Raw genomic sequence first — 16,005 nt, forward strand, 5'->3', positions numbered from 1 at the left:
TGAAGGTCTTCCCCAAATTAAAAATATAAACCCTCTAGGATTAAGCCATTGTGCCTCGGTATACCGCTATAGAAAATGAGGCTGCATTTTTTATTGCCACACACCCTCTCAGGAACAACAATAGAGCCAAATGAAGCTTTTCCACTCCTCTGGTTTCTGTTGTGTAATATCTGCCAAGTTTTTGACCACAGCTCTTCAGTTTGCGTCTGCAGCATCCAGGATCCTGAGGTGGCTTGCATCCAGCTACAAGCTGAGCCTGCGGTAATGTAGCTGCCATGGGCAGCACACACAGTATGCATTTTGTTCACTGAAGCCAAGGACACATTAACTTCAGGCTTGATCTCCAGCTCTGAAAAAGTCCTGGAGGAAAAGGGAATCCATTTTGGGATTAGTTAGTTTCTATAGACTACATAACAGCTCTTTTTTGTTTCGATTGCCTTTCCCACACAGTGCTGACTTCATGTAGGGCCATTTATGAAAATGTTGAAATACTTCAAGATGGGAAATGGGAGACCCAGCAGAGATGATTTAAAAGGCATGTTAATGAATCAAATGTATTAAACTGTAAGCGAGTTAAATTTTTTAAACTGATTTTTAATTGCTTCCAACTCAGTGAAATATACTGCAAACAGAGAAATGCGAAAGAGCAAGATAGGAACAACTGGCTTTCTGTGTTGTGGTTGCACAGTTTTTAAGCTGCATCCACATCAGTCTTTTAGCTTGGATCAAAAATGTGCATTTGCAACAAAGTCATCCTCACTTTGGTTTGCATCACCGGGTGGCCTCAGAGAGTATAAATCAGATTTATCTTTAATGAAACCAGATAATTGGAAGATGTATCTCAGGGCTGTACCTAGAGCACTGCTGTCCCAAATGGATATTCAGACTCGGAGATCAGACTGGAAGTAAAGGGAGTAAAATAAAAACAAACCAAACAGACAGCAAACAAGTCAACACCTGAAACATGCATAGTATGCATGTAAATCCTTGGCACCAGCTGTTGCATGTTATAGCATCTCTTTCAGCAGAGTGGTCCACACCACTTGGTTATGCAGACATAGCTGATCACAACCTCTTATGTTAAGCTGGAAAGTTAATGTAAACTGAGCAGTGCAGGAGATGCCTGTAGCATCTCCTATCAGTGTGGGAATATACAGCTGGGTCACAACTGACATTCAGGATTACTGATACTATGTATTACAGTAGCACCTGAAGACTCTTTACAAGGGTCAGGTCACTATTATTGGCACTGCTGGGACTTAATAAAGAAATCCCTATCCCAAACAATGTGAATGAAAAAAAAAAAAAATGCTGAGCTACAGTCTATTTGTGAAGGAAGCAAGACAACAGAGAGGTGACTGCTGTGGTTATATACTTCCTCAGGCTAGGCGCAAATTGGTGCACAAGTGAAAAATTGCTTCAGTCTCATCCTTGCCCAGATTCAAGCTAACCACTAAGCTACAAATAATCTGGCACAATTAGTTAGCTTGTCTCAACTGAGGCCATCCTTGTGAATGCAGAAAGGTGGCAGGTCAGGAGTAAGGTGAGACAGCTATACTGGGCAGGGAGAGCTACTGCAACCTCTCTCTGCCACATGCTGGTTCTGAAAGCCTCTGCTGAGAGATCTACGCTTTCCTGAACGTTAAACCCACCCCTGATGGCAACTGAAATTCTTTCATTTGTATGAATATATTTCAAAATGTCCTATGATTACAGCTTTGTAATATTTTGGAAGCAGATGGCAGGCACAGCTGACAGTGACAGTAGTTATAAGTGCAAATAGGAGGTGGCAGAGAGGAGGGGGAAGATACAGAATTGGCTTAGTAAAACAGTGTAAGAAGAGGAGCTCTTATTTTGAAGATGCAGCCAAATGATGAAAGCAGGTAGGGAAGGATTCAATTACCACTGGGAGAAAAACATCCAGCTCAGCTTCCTGAGCCTAGGAAGCATATGCTTTAGCATCTTACTAAATAGGCAGGAGAGAGACAGAGAGAGAGAATAAAAAAAAAGAGATTAAGACATTCAACTCCACTTGACCCTTAGGAGTGCCACTCTGCTCTCCTAGGAAATAAAGAGCCATAGGCATTTCAGAAATGAACACTCAGCCCTTGAATAAACACTTAGAATAAATCCCAGCTCCCCAGGACACCTCTGTATTTCTGGGTCAGGTGATAAAAAGTTTGCTAGTCAGAGATAAAACTCGTATTTTTCTAAATCGTGTCAGGAAACAAAGTAGCTGGCACTTAATGGCTGATCCTAGTAATGCTCTGGATGCCATTACATCTTTATTGAGATCCTTCAGGTGGTGCTTACTTCATTAAGATGCAAGAGGGAATATGAAACCATTCAGTACAAAATAAAGTTCTTATGGCGTTCAGCATACTTCCATTCTCACTTCAGGCAGCAAGGAAGATTATTTTCTTCCATCTATCAAATCCTGCTATCATCTACAGAGTTAAGCAATAGAGAGGATATCTCAAGGAATACACTCTTGAGCATCTTGCCCCCTCCCCCACAGTTTTTTTTTTTTTTTTAAACATAGCATACATCAAAGTAAAAACTGACATGCAGTACCCTGAAGCTTCCTGCAGCATGCTTTTAGGTTTTGGAAATTTCATTTTCTACCTTATGATGATTACATGAGAGAGGATGAAATGCTTGCTTTGAGGTCCATTTTAGACAGATGTAATAAATGTCGTGGCTTTCCACTGCAATGGAACAAATACTTTTGCAGATAGATGGAGGGACTATGTGGTTGTATTTGGGTCATTATGTGGTTGTATTTGGGTCATTGTGACCATATGCACAATATCTGAAAGAGTGAAAGGGGAAGAAAAAGAAGAAAAAGAGGGATTGGTAACTTAGCCAGTGAAGTATTTGTTTTTGCTCTAATTGCACTCCATCCTATGGTGGAAAACGAGTTTCTCAGTGTCAGTCCACATTGAACTTGAGCTGCCCACACACACACACACACACACACACATCAAATCCCAATCCTGCAATAAATAATTAATCACAGTTTACAGCCTCTCCTCAGCTAAGTCCCAAGAGTGAGACAGCATGAAGTCTGAATTATGTCTGCCCTGTAACAGAAAGTTTTTTTCTTTCAGGGCATAAGACAAGATTGAGATCATTTTAATCATGCCATACTGTCCAGGATTACTTGTTTGCAGAAGCTGATAAATTCACCTTCCTTCCAGCTACTAAGTAGAAAAAATATTTGTGTTGCTCTGATGCTTGTTTCATGACATTTATATAACATTACATTCATACCTAGAAAGGAGAGGGCCATCTGGGCAAAATATCTGACTTAGGCATGTTTCCATGCTGATCCCCATGCAAAAGACTGTGCTCAGGTTTACCTATCAACATGGGAATTTCATGGTATTATCTGAGAAATTTTTGAGTGGCACTTGTGTTGTGCAGGCTGTCTGGTCTGCAACCATGTTTGTTTCTCTCCAGCAGAGATTGAGAAAATGCAAATCCTTGTTGGAGGCTAGAAGCTTAGACTTCTGTCTCAGTCACCTGGAGATTAATGAATCCAGATGGTTGGAGAGAACATGTAGGTGCCAGCAGAAGAATATTTTCAGAACAGATGCTGGAAGGATAGTGGATTGCTCTGTGTTCCACTATGCTGATGCAGCTCCATGGTGTTTTTCTGAATCAAAACATATTTGAAAGCAGATATCTGGTTGCACAGCAGAATATAGCCTAGAAGGCCATTTAATGTGTAAGCATGGGATTTCTGGGGCCTCCTTTTTTAAGCTATTCTGATGGAGGAGGGTGGAGAGGAAGTTGAATATGAGTCAACAGTGTGTCCTGGCAGTCAAAATGGCCAGCTGTACCCTGGTCCTTTGTGGAACCAAGAGTTGGAGCTGTTTTGGAGCTGACGATTCTTGAGGGTCCCTTCCTACTCGTGACATTCTATGACTCTCTGATTCTAAATCTGACATAGCGTTAATAAATATGTTTACCCGGTTTACCTGTTTTTTTTACCTTTAAAATCTTAAATGTTATAAAATGGGTAAATCTTCAGTATTAAAATCCCACTGTATACCTCCAAGTTCAAAAGGTAAACTTTTAGGCTGATTAATATGAGTGTTCACAAACATATCATCTATACACTTGACACCATGCTAGGACTCTAACTGGAATTCACAGAACAGCCTCTTTTTGCCAGAGCAGAATGGCAGTATCATTATCTTTTCTTCATATTCTTTATTGTGTAAGGCAATGGTGGGATAACTAAGAAATAATGCCTAATAATTTCACGTATCATTAGAAGAATTTGTCTTGAATGGTTTGCCGGAAAAGTAAAGTGGAAACTCCAGTCTGATATTTCACCTTCATCAGGAATAAATGAATAAACAATAAATGAAAGACAGCTTTTGAAAGAGCAGAAGATGGGGCACCTTAAATACCAAAATAAATGTCATGTTATTCACTGTACAAATATTTTACTGTTTTTCAAAAATGAATCCAGAGCCTTTGTTGGATGTTATAGAGCACTAGGTCTCTAAGATATCAGCTGATGTATTGCCTTCTCATTTAGATGAATCCTCCAAAGTATCCTTCCTACCTCTCAGTCACTTTGTATTTTCCTATATGTGTGAGCTCATGCACATGAGCACATACATGTGTGCTTTGGATACCCAATTTTGACAGAAGAGCCATCTAACATTTCGTGTTTTCTGGTGTCTTCATGTGTTAGATAGCTTTTGTGATACTACAAGATGAGAGTTAATCCAAAAGTAGTTCTTATTCGTAATATATTTCATGTGAGGTTTTTCTGGTATCCTTCCTGTGTGATAGAGAAGAATCAAACAGTCAGAATTTAATCATGAGGTTTTCCATAAGGGTAGGAAAATTTAAAAGAGCTTTGCTTAGCTGGGTAGAATCAAACTTGGTCATTTTAGCTGATTCCTGCTATACATACCAGACCATAGACTTGAATTAAATTATCTCAATGGCATAAGCATTTCTGAAAAAGAAATAGTCTGGAGTATTATTTTATTTTATTATTAGTATTAATATTATATATTAACATACTCTCCATGCCGATATGTGATCTTTATGTTCTGTTTTGTTTGTTTGTTTGTTTTTCTTTTTCTTTTTTTTTTTTTTGGCTTCAGAAAGCCAAAATTACAGAAAAAACATACTGGACTGAAATGATGAAAATACAAATCAGTGATAGTGATCTGGTATATTTACATAGAGAACCTAGCTTATTTTAAAATAGAGGGAGAAGCCATCGTTTATGTTGTTTTGCAGCATCACTCCTTGTTTTCTCACAAGCTCTTGCTCTCACCACAGTGAACAATATGAATCTTGTGAAAAAAAGAGATGCTCTCAGCTTCCTTGTTGGAAAGTAAGCTATAGCTCTGGAGAGCCAAAGGAGGAGTAGTTTGTTTTAGATGTCTGTCCACAGAGTAGATGTCTGTCCATGGAGAACAACATAGTGTCAGGGCCTTGAAAACATTTGGCTGAAGCCATGAATAAATCGGTCCTGAAGGAAATGCAATAGCAATATCTAAGAAAAGTCAGGAATGTGATCTTTTCATACTTTCCTTTATAGAAATTTTCATGTCTTTTTCTTTTGAATTCAGAATGAAATACATCTTGGGCTGCAGGTTATTCCCTCTGCTACATTCCTTCCTGTGTGGGCTCCCAGGGATATTCCACTTTGCACAATTCCAAAACATTCTCATCTTTAACATTTAGGCAAAGTGGTCTGAGTGACTTCATCCATAAGTCTTCCCATCAATCACCAATGCTTTTGTTGCTAAAGTGTCCTTTATGAAATAAGTCCTTATCTTTTACCTTGAATATGCATGTTATTTCCAACAACAAAAGGAATACAAACTCTTATGTCAAACTCTATTGCCATCTGACTTCCATTTAGCTGCAATGTTTCTTACTCTTGACAGTTTGCACAGGTAGATGACGTAGATGAGGGCACTCAGAATTATCATTGCTATACAAAGCATGTTGAGCAGCAATGGTCATTACCCATCTGGTAATATTCCTCCATTTTGTCATTCCAGTTGGTGTTTCACAGAAAGCTCTGCTTCTCAACAATATTTATGGATATTCTCAGCTGTTTGAAGTTATTGTGTAGTTCTGATTAATACTTCTTCCTCTCTGACACAGAAGGAACTGTGCATTCTAATACTGTCTTTATTATTTTCCATCAGATTCCATACTTTTGCATGAAGAACATGTAAATCATATTATAGCATTGGAAGTCCACAGAATCTGGGAGCGTGTGTAGTAATCATTTCACATTTTATTTTCCTGTGTACTCTGAATATCCCAAATATTGTTGGTTTATTTATGGACATACTGTTCACATGGAATACCTTGTCCTTAAAAAGTAGTCTGGTTCAGACCTCAAACTCCATTTTTATGGTTTAGACTGCATTTGAATTGGTTATTTTAGTTTCCATCTTCAAATATAAGCTTATATTCCTTTGTCCCAGTAGTAAGTTTTGCAACAAGCAGTGAGCAACTGCAATGAGCACTGCAATGAATATTGCTAATTGTATTGATTCCCACATCTAGTGAAATCATTATACTTATCATTATATATATATATACTATACTTATACTATACACTCTTTTCATATATATTTTTATTTTAAGGCTTCATAGAAGATCTTAGCAATGAAAATCACATTGCATAATTAATTTCAGCTGAAGCATACATGAGTAATTCATATGAGTCAGCTTGTCTTGTAAAAAGATGTAGTAGTTATCACCTGAGTGTTTGTTTTCTTTTATAATGAAACTTAGGTCAGTTAATGGACAGAGATTCTTTGTCTCTCTTTAATGGGAAGTTACAGCCAGCTTCTAGTTTGGCCTACTCCACTTGTACCACAGCATTCAATCAATACAATCAGAACTTTTGGTTTAGCCCGCAAATATAATTGCAATTATATCTATGCATTTCAGTGATGAAACAGTGTCACTTTTTCACAGCTTTTAATTTCCAGCTGTGAGTTCTTCTTAGGCTGAAGAAAATAGATCAATTTCAGTAGCTCTTAGAGCTTCCAGTACTACTTTCAGTACTACATTAAGACAAAATGTACTTAAAAGTAGTAACTCAGCTACCGTAAAAGAAGTTACTACATAGTTATTATGATTTATCTGAGAAGGCGGAAGTGTTTCTTGCTCATTTCCAGCACACATGCAGACTTTCAAAGCAGCTGACAAGAAGTGTATGAGTGTGCTTTGCCAGAGCCATTGCTTTGGTGTTCTGTGCATGGAAACTCTTCCCCATGTCAGTCTTCCAGTACTGATTTAAACAAAAATTGTTCTCATAGTTCTGTAGCAACTGTTGATGGAGGAGAGAATGATGGGAACAATTAGAGCACACAGAAGATTTTTCTGCCAGGTTGTGCTCCAAGAGGCAGACAGAGCCAATGACAAAGCATTTTGAGTGATTCTGCAGAGCCCGTTTACTGTGATAGCCAAGATAGTTCCTTATGTAGGGTAGATCAAATCAGATCATATCAATGAATTGACACAATGACACAGAAAAAATGTGATATAATGATGCCAGAACTAATCCAGGTGGTAAAAAAATGAAGCTGGAATGGAAATAGAATAAAATGCATGAGGGAAAAAAAATATTTACCCCCTGTTTATCATAAATATTTGTGTTCAATTAGTTCTTTATTGGTAATGGCAGTGGTCCTTAGGCTGCTATCTTCACACAATTTGAACTTTAATTTGTTGTCTCTACTGTAGTCCTTATTTTGGGAATAACCAACCAAACAACAAACAGTGCACTATGTACTACTGTAACTATTAATAATAATATTCAGCATGCATTTATGCTTTCCTTTATCATTGTGGATATGATAAACTTACTTTCTGTGTGAAATGTTGTAATACTCCAAGCAGCAGTACAAAACACTCTCAAACGTGTGCTGATAGGAAAATCTAGCATTGCAGAGTTCATATATCAGAATATGTCACCTTGTGGGTGGTGAAAACACTGAAGTAATTGTGGCAAAGGCACTTGTCACACTGTCAGAGCCACATCTGATCCTACATACCACATTTTGAAATGCAGGAGGTAGAAAGTAATGACAAGTCACCCTGTGTAATAACAGAAATGAGATCATCAGAAAAGATGAATATTGTTACCAGGAAAAAAAAAAAAAAGAAAAAAAAAAAAAAAGTGTCTTGTTATTTGTGTCTTCAAATTCTGTCTTGATATTTTACACTGCATGATGCTATGATGACTAAGGAGGAAGAAGCAGTGATTAAATTAAAAATCACAAGGCAACAGCCAGGTAATGTCCAGACCCAGGGCATGGGAGTACGTTGTGCAGACAGAGACGGTGGGGGAGGGTACGCCATGAGACTGCCCCTATGCTCCGCCTATCCTGGAAAAAGAAGCACAAGGCTGGACAGCAAACGTGGGCAGGCTGTATCCCGGCATCTACTCTCTTCCCAGGAGCACTGCTGGTCACCAGCCTGTGACTCCAAGACAGTCCACAGTGCTGCCTGAAAGATGGAAGTTTTGTGCAGCCTTACGTGCACTGGTCTGCAGTATGAACATGTTCAGTCTTTCCAAGTCATGTAAAGGAAACAGCTCACCCAGGCTTAGAGCATTATGCAAGCTCACTCTTTTTTGTCAAGTACTGCAGAGATTAGTCTAAGTTATATCCTCAGAAGTAACTTGTAAGTAAAACTCAATTATTGAACATGTCTGGGCAAAAAGTACAATGAAATCTATGATTAATTCATAGCATGGATTTGTCTTAACTCAAAGCAGATGATGATACACCCTTTCCAGGGCCAGCTTCAGTGCCTCAAGCCATTTCTTCTTCAGTTACACCTCAAGCAATGATGACAACAGGTGTATTTCATCTTGTTCTTCCAGTAATTCTAATCTCTCAAGCAGGAGGAAGCATTTTCTTCAAGTGGTGCAATGTTCAGAAGTAGATAACATTGCTTGGAAGCCCTGAAGGAGTCTGACAGAAATCAACTCCCCATCCTCGTGACTCAAATTCCTCCAGTGAAATTCCTTACATCATCATCAAGCCTGTCAATAGGTTAACTCTGCCCATTTGTATGGTGATTCTCCATAACTATTTCATGTCTGATGCTTAACAAAAATCAATGAATCAGTCAATCAGCCTCCTGAAAGACAAGTGATCTTCTATCATGGCATCTGTAATCACAGCAGGAGCAAGATGCTATTTTTAACATGACATCCTTAAAGCCATAGCCTTCTCAATTTTGATTGCATCATCAGCTTTCTTCACAGCTGTTAGAGACAGCAACCTCAAATCAAATAAGCATGTTTTAATTCTCAGAGTGCTGGTAGATTTAAGAACATGCTTACTGTTAAATGCATGCTTATATATTTTTAGGGTGCCAGATCCTTCACTTTTGTAAGTATGTATGTCTTCATTTGGAAAAAAAAAAAAAGATTCTCTTTAAACAGAGATTTGAAGCTGCTCTTCTGAGTTTTTATACCAGCACTGATTTATAACTCAAGCCCTTTTATCAAGACTGACTGATAAAATATGTCTCATCTAAGGAGAATGGGAGGCAGAAAAAATGATCACTAAGATGTGCTTGTATAGACTTGCAGACTTTTGAAACAGAGAAATCTATTCAAGCGTGAAATGGGGCAGTGATACAGGCTCCCCAGAGCAGTGGTCATGGCACCAAGCTGATGGAGTTAAAGAAGTCTGTACAACACTCTGACGTAGGGTTTGGATTTTTGGTGGTGCAGTGTGGAGCCAGAGGTTGGACTCAGTGATGCTTGTGAGTCCCTTCCAATTCGGATATTCTGTGATTCTATGAGTCTATAAAATGAGACTAAAGTTGAAAATTCTGTTAGCATCTCCATTTTTTATGACCTAGAAAAGACTGAAAACAAGTTCCTCAGCAAACTCAATGGATGCAGAAAGGCACAAAAGGCAATGAATCTTCCAGGTAAGGAAGCATGCCTTCTTGTGCACCAACAAGTGAGGTAGAGCTGGAATGAGAGGAAGCCCCAACATTGTGTGCAACCACTGCTCAGCAGCAGCCTAGTGTGTTATCAGCATTATTTAAGTTACATATCCAAACCACAGCACCATCTGGAAGAAAATTCACTTCATCCAATCAGACTCTGTATGGACTGCTGTCCTCAGTATCTGTGCTTCCCATATTTAATCCTTAACAAGGATGAGGCTTTGCCCAGCAGTCAGATTGTGCAGAGTACACTCACTTTAAGGAATGCATGTCAGTGCAGCTTCTTACTGAAGGATTGGATCCTTGGGGTGTCAACCTCACATACATAACATTTACTTAAATTTTTTTGTGAGCATAGTAGTTCCCTCCAAAAATGATTTTTCCCTAGCTAAACAAAGCCAACTATTTTGAGTATCTGATAATAGCAATGATGACTATTATAGTTATTAACTTTCTCTTAAAAAGAAAAGCAGCCCTTCCATGAGACATTAAAATCACACACGGGATGTAATTATTTTTTTTTAAGGTGGGAAAGCATGTAGGGGATATGAAATGAGCAAGCAAAGTGCTATGAGCGGTTTAAAGGTGTCTTGTCAGTCTACAACATCAACTACTGGATGGACAAGGAAGACAAGGTAAGGAAGACAAGGGGTTCAGTGGTGTTGCCTCCTTTCATAGTGATCTCCAGACTGGGGGTAATCTCTATGCCTGTTCCACATTCCTAGCTTGTATAGACTTTACAGCACAAAAAGCACACAGAACATATTTCAGTTCTATTATTTCATAGGTTTTAAATACACACCATAAGTGCTCCCCTGATAATGTATACTTACGTAAACTATGTTCATGTAATGCTTTAATGATGCTGTGGGTTAACCCCCATTGGCAACTAAGCAACACAGACTTGAACTTCTCTCCAACCCCTAGCAGGACAGGAAAGAAGAAAAGACTAGAAGTGCAAAATCTCATGAGTTGAGATGATATCTAATAAATGAAGAAGTAATAGAAAAAAGAAAGCAAAAACAATCATGCAGAGGCAATTGCTTGTCACCTCCCATGGGCAGACCAATGTCCTACCAATTCCCGAGGAAATGATGGGAACTTACCTAAGCTCTGTTCCCTCCATTTTATTGCTGAGCATGATGCTGCATCATACAGAATAGCTCTTTGGTTAGTCTGAGTCATCTCTCTGGTTGTATCCCCTCTCTGGTTAAATGCATCCACAGTCTCGTGAGAGTAAAGTGAGAAACAGACAGGGCTTTTATACTGTGTAAATACAAAGAAGGCTGTCATAAATACAAAAAAAGCAAAGCTAAAATATTGGTTTGTTATCACCATTGTTTTGGTCACAAATTTGAACCACAACACTGCAACAGATGGTATGAAGATTAACTCCATTCTAGCTAGAACCCATACAAACGCTTCTAATCAGTAGCTGCCAACTAACATATAATTCTAATTCTGGTTTATCTGGCAGATGTACGAGTCCTTTAGGTGTGCCCTTTGACATTCCCATGCTTTTTGCTATTACCATCAGTTCCATTTTCAAAATAAAGATAAATACCTCTTTTCTCTCTCCGTGTAGTAAGACATATTGCTTTTGCAATAAATACAGGTAAGTTGCTTGAAATTCATTTTTCTAATATGTCCTCGTCATACTTTCCTGAACAGGATCTTCAGTTTCTAATGAAAAAAAAAGATAAATAAATAAAAAAATTTCACTGTGTGCAGCTATTCCAACTTCCACAATCTTAATAAAAAAAAGTAAATTAGATAGATTTCCTTTAGTTCACTTATCATATATTTGACAGGTTTAACTTGTCCAGTTAAGTTCTACCCACTAGCTTCTCTCTAAGCAATTTGTACTCCATAAGAATTATTTCACCGAGACTAAAATAAATTCAGTGAAGGTGACAATGGGAAGAAACCTTTTGAAGTCACTAGATTTGTGGTTGGCCACACCAGGCTTAGTGTAACCCTTCATCTTTATTAGAACCTGCAAAGCATCAGTAACTCTGGGCAACTGGAGGGCTCACAGGCTTGGGTGATTCTCTGTCTGCTTATAAAGTGGCAGTTGCCAATGTATCTGAACACCACTGGAAAGGCAGCTTGTTGCTGCAGGCCTGCAAACAGCATCCAGCTTAGCTGAGCTATTAAAAGTACTACCATGCCAGGCCTGTTCTACAGCATGCATGCACTGGCCTGGAAATAAAAGAAGTTAATTCGAGATTGTTTTTTCTGGAAGCTGTGATTTTGAGCTTTCTGGAACTGCCAAAAAAACAAGAAGCCCAGTTTCTTCTTTGCTGGGCAAGTGCTGTTGCAAATAGTAAAAAGAAAAACAAAAAAGATTGTCCACCGGCCATACTTAAGAATGAAAATATTGACAGCCAATCTCTTTTGGGATAATTCAGTAGCAGCATTATGCTTTCAGAAGCAGAAGCACAGCCACAGCATTATATCCATCCAGAGTTGTAGGCATAACATCACTTATCAAAGAACCTATGAGTGGGCTCAGGACCAGAGCAGCAGTGTGCTCGGACCTGCCAACAGCTGCAGCTGGGTATGAACAGATACCAAGATACATGTCCTTGAGGCAAAGTAGGACAACTCAGGCAATATCCTGGGTTGCAGGCACATTGGCAGTGCATCAGGAAGAGCATTGCCAACAGGCCAAGGAGCAAAATGCTTCCTCTTTGCTTATCACCGGTGAGGCACGTCTGGATACTGAGCCTGGGTCTAAGATGCCCAGAATACTGACAGTCTTAAGCCAGCTGGGAAGCATCATAGTTATTCATATTGAAGAGCTATCTCCATTCACTCTGGGAAACAACAGTAGCCTTATTTTATCAGAGACCTCAGTATCCTGGAGCAAGTTCAGCACAAGACACAAAGACAGGGAAGGTACTGGAGATCTCACATAGAAGAAAAGCTGGCCTGTCTAGCATGGAAAAGAGATGGCCCAAGGTGATATTATAAAAGCGCATACATTACCTATAGGAGAGAATAAAGAAGATGGAGTCAGACTCTTAATAATATCCAGTGAAGGTGGTAGAGGCAGTGGGCATATGCTGAAACACAAGCCATTTAAGTTAACCATGTGATTCTTTTCTTTTATTTCTTTTCTATTCAGAGGCTGTTCAAACACTGCAACAGGTTGCTCAGAGGTGGTGTGTTGCCTCCATCCTCAGAAATATTCAAACCTAGTCAGACTCAGCCCTGAGCAACCTGATGTAGCTGACCCTGTCAGAAGAGCCCATCAACCCCAGTTCTACAATTCTCGTGGATTACATGATTACAATTAATTTCTTAGTGCCTAAATGCTTCCATGTGAAGAGACAGCTATTCTGATCTTACTGTCAACATGCAAAACAAGGGCAACATCAAGTTTTTTTTTACAGAAATTGAAGGGAAAGGAGAAAAAACTAGTTAACATCATAATTATCTGAATCTGAACAAAACTTCACCACAGTACAAAATTATGTTGTGGCTGAACATTTGAAAAAGTGAACAATATATTTCTTCAGCATATAGAAAAGGTATAGTATACAGAGTTAAAATTCATCAAAATCAGAGATGTTGTAAATTGGATGTACTTTTTAGCAGGAAAGTTCACAGAGTAAAAAGAATTGAGCAGTACATTAAGTAAACGTTCACTTCTCAGCATTGCAAGAACAACATCTTGTGAATCTGAGGGCTTTGGAAAATTTGCCCCAGGAGTGATGAAGAGCTTCTAGACAGAAGAAATGGCTGAGTCTCAGCTAAATTTAACTAATGTGATTTAATTAACCCAATCCAAAGAGCATATTTTCCCTATTGAAATAGATGTTATCACATTTTCTTTAATTTTCAATGGTACAGGCCAATCTGTAGAGAAAGCGTAACAAGTCCATCACCTGAATCACTTCTCTCAAAATCCTTAGCCGTTTCATGCAACATCTCTGAGATAAGCATCTACAAGGATTGTTTTTCTCTGCTAAGGAGGCCCTTCAGCATGACGCATGCCCAATTTATGGCACTTGAAGACTTGCCAGTGTTTTACCCTATGGTCTGTTTTTACATGCATCTTCCTCCAAGCGCCGCCCAGTCTGTCATAAACATTGGAAATAAGATGAAAGTCTGCTTGTTTTCATCTATGCAGTTTGCTACCTCAATTTAAATCGCTCTGCAGGAAGAAAACCTTACACAATCACTGAAAATGGGAACATCTCAGTTTGGTCAGCTTTGAAGCTTCTTAAGAAATTGTGTTTCTAAGCCTTTGTGTTTTTCAGGTGAAATGAGTCATTTGAAAGATTTCTCTATCTATGAATGGATCACTTGTGAAAGTATTTTAAATAATGTAAGTGGGGCTATAAAAGCCTTGGTTAGCCAGGCAGCTACTTTTAGCTTAACAGTTATTACCACTGGGGAGCGGTGGCAAAGTTATCCCACTTACAAAAATAGCTTTTGCCTCGTAATATTGCTTCTTTAGAAAGGAGAAATTTGTTCTAACTGTATTGTTTTGAATTGCATAGGGAAGAATCCATCAGCCATAAGGTGACTTGCTGTTGAACTTGGTCAAAAAACTCTTAATAACTCCAGCAGATGCTTCTCAGTTTTAGGAAATGGAACTCCCCTTCTTCCACTCTTCTCTCTTTTGGAATCAGGGACCTGTATGACTGAAATCCAAGACCATCCACAACAACTGTTAAAGCAAAATCCGGAGTTAGTCAGTCAGTGTTTATACAACTTATGTGCACAAAGACAATATCAGAGAAGCTTGATCCAAGTCCGTTTACTCCGATGAGCACTGCTAATATAGCCAACAAAATTGCTTGGGAGAAAGATTTTAAGATTAAACTGTGCATTTCCATGAGTAATAGTCCACACTTTTAAAAATGTTGACCTTGGATATCAATGTTAAGAACCTGCCTTTCCTTACTTATCCAGGTTTTCTGTATTGTTGGACACATGGTCATTCTTTTAAATACTTTCTCACAAGAGAGAGTAGACTCTACTAGATTCTCAGTACAGTTATTACAGTGATTTCTCTTTAAGTTACAGATGCTTTTAATGACTTGACATACACAGTTCAGCCATATTGGGAATGTAATTTATAAATACTACTACTATCTCAGTGCTGTACTTAAGCAACTGTTGACACTGCTGCACTCAGACACTTACTATCAGCATCGTTGTGGTATTGTGAGCCTGAAATCTAAAACTAAATCTCTGTTGTATGATTTTTTTTTTCTAAGGAGAATGAAAAATGATGGCAGAAGGACCTCTTTATTTCCTGTAGCACACATCTTAGTAGATATTCTTAAAGCAATATGTAATGACCAAAGAAATACGAGTGTCAACGTATGTATGGAAAAAAGTCATACCCATAGAGGATGCAGAGTCTGGAGGTTTCAAGAAGAACAAAATGAAAAACTGATTCCTGCTTCAGTATGTATCCTGCTGTTATTTAATTAAAAATAACACTGGTCTGGGCTCAGTAGCACATCATTCATCAACTGTAGTATTTTGGATGCCAAAAGTGCTCATTTTCAAATATATCCTGTCAAAGGTAAGAACTGCTAGGTCTTTTGGATTCTCTTTCATACACATTTTCATATCTGTGATCGCCAGCTATTTCTTGCTTGCCAAACTTGCAAGGCCATAAATCTGTCAGAAAAGGTGCTAACTCATAGAGGATTACTTTTGGTGTTAATGGGAGTAGTAAGTCTCAGTAACATAAAATGCCTTTGTTGTCTTCTTTATTTCAGAGATTTCTGTTGAGCATTTGTACTTGATGCTTAATGCCACTAATACATGATATTTCTTGTAAATCAGTGTCCTCTGATATAGTTATATCACATGATATTCCCCATCATACAGTTAAAAAATAATTACATAAAAAAAATACACAGCTATAAATACTTCCTCTACCTGTGCAATAGCAGGTATATCAGAAGGAGCTAAATGGCATAGTGGCACAAAAATTATTGTTTTAGGTACATTCAGTTCTTTCTTTCATCTACAGTGGTTAGGAATATGTTCAGGGAG

The 16,005-nt window shown here is 38.5% G+C and overlaps 1 long non-coding RNA gene across 1 annotated transcript; it reads right to left on the minus strand.

Annotated features, from left to right (window-relative positions):
• Positions 1-367: 367 nt before the first annotated feature.
• LOC125686740 (uncharacterized) lies at positions 368-12,963 on the minus strand. The gene is made up of 3 exons (XR_007373886.1): positions 11,543-12,963; positions 11,085-11,244; positions 368-8,103 (listed from the first exon to the last, which is right to left on the minus strand). It is a non-coding gene; the product is annotated as an uncharacterized LOC125686740 (long non-coding RNA).
• Positions 12,964-16,005: the final 3,042 nt, after the last annotated feature.

Source organism: Lagopus muta, chromosome Z, assembly GCF_023343835.1.
Source record: "Lagopus muta isolate bLagMut1 chromosome Z, bLagMut1 primary, whole genome shotgun sequence".
NCBI lineage: Eukaryota > Metazoa > Chordata > Aves > Galliformes > Phasianidae > Lagopus > Lagopus muta.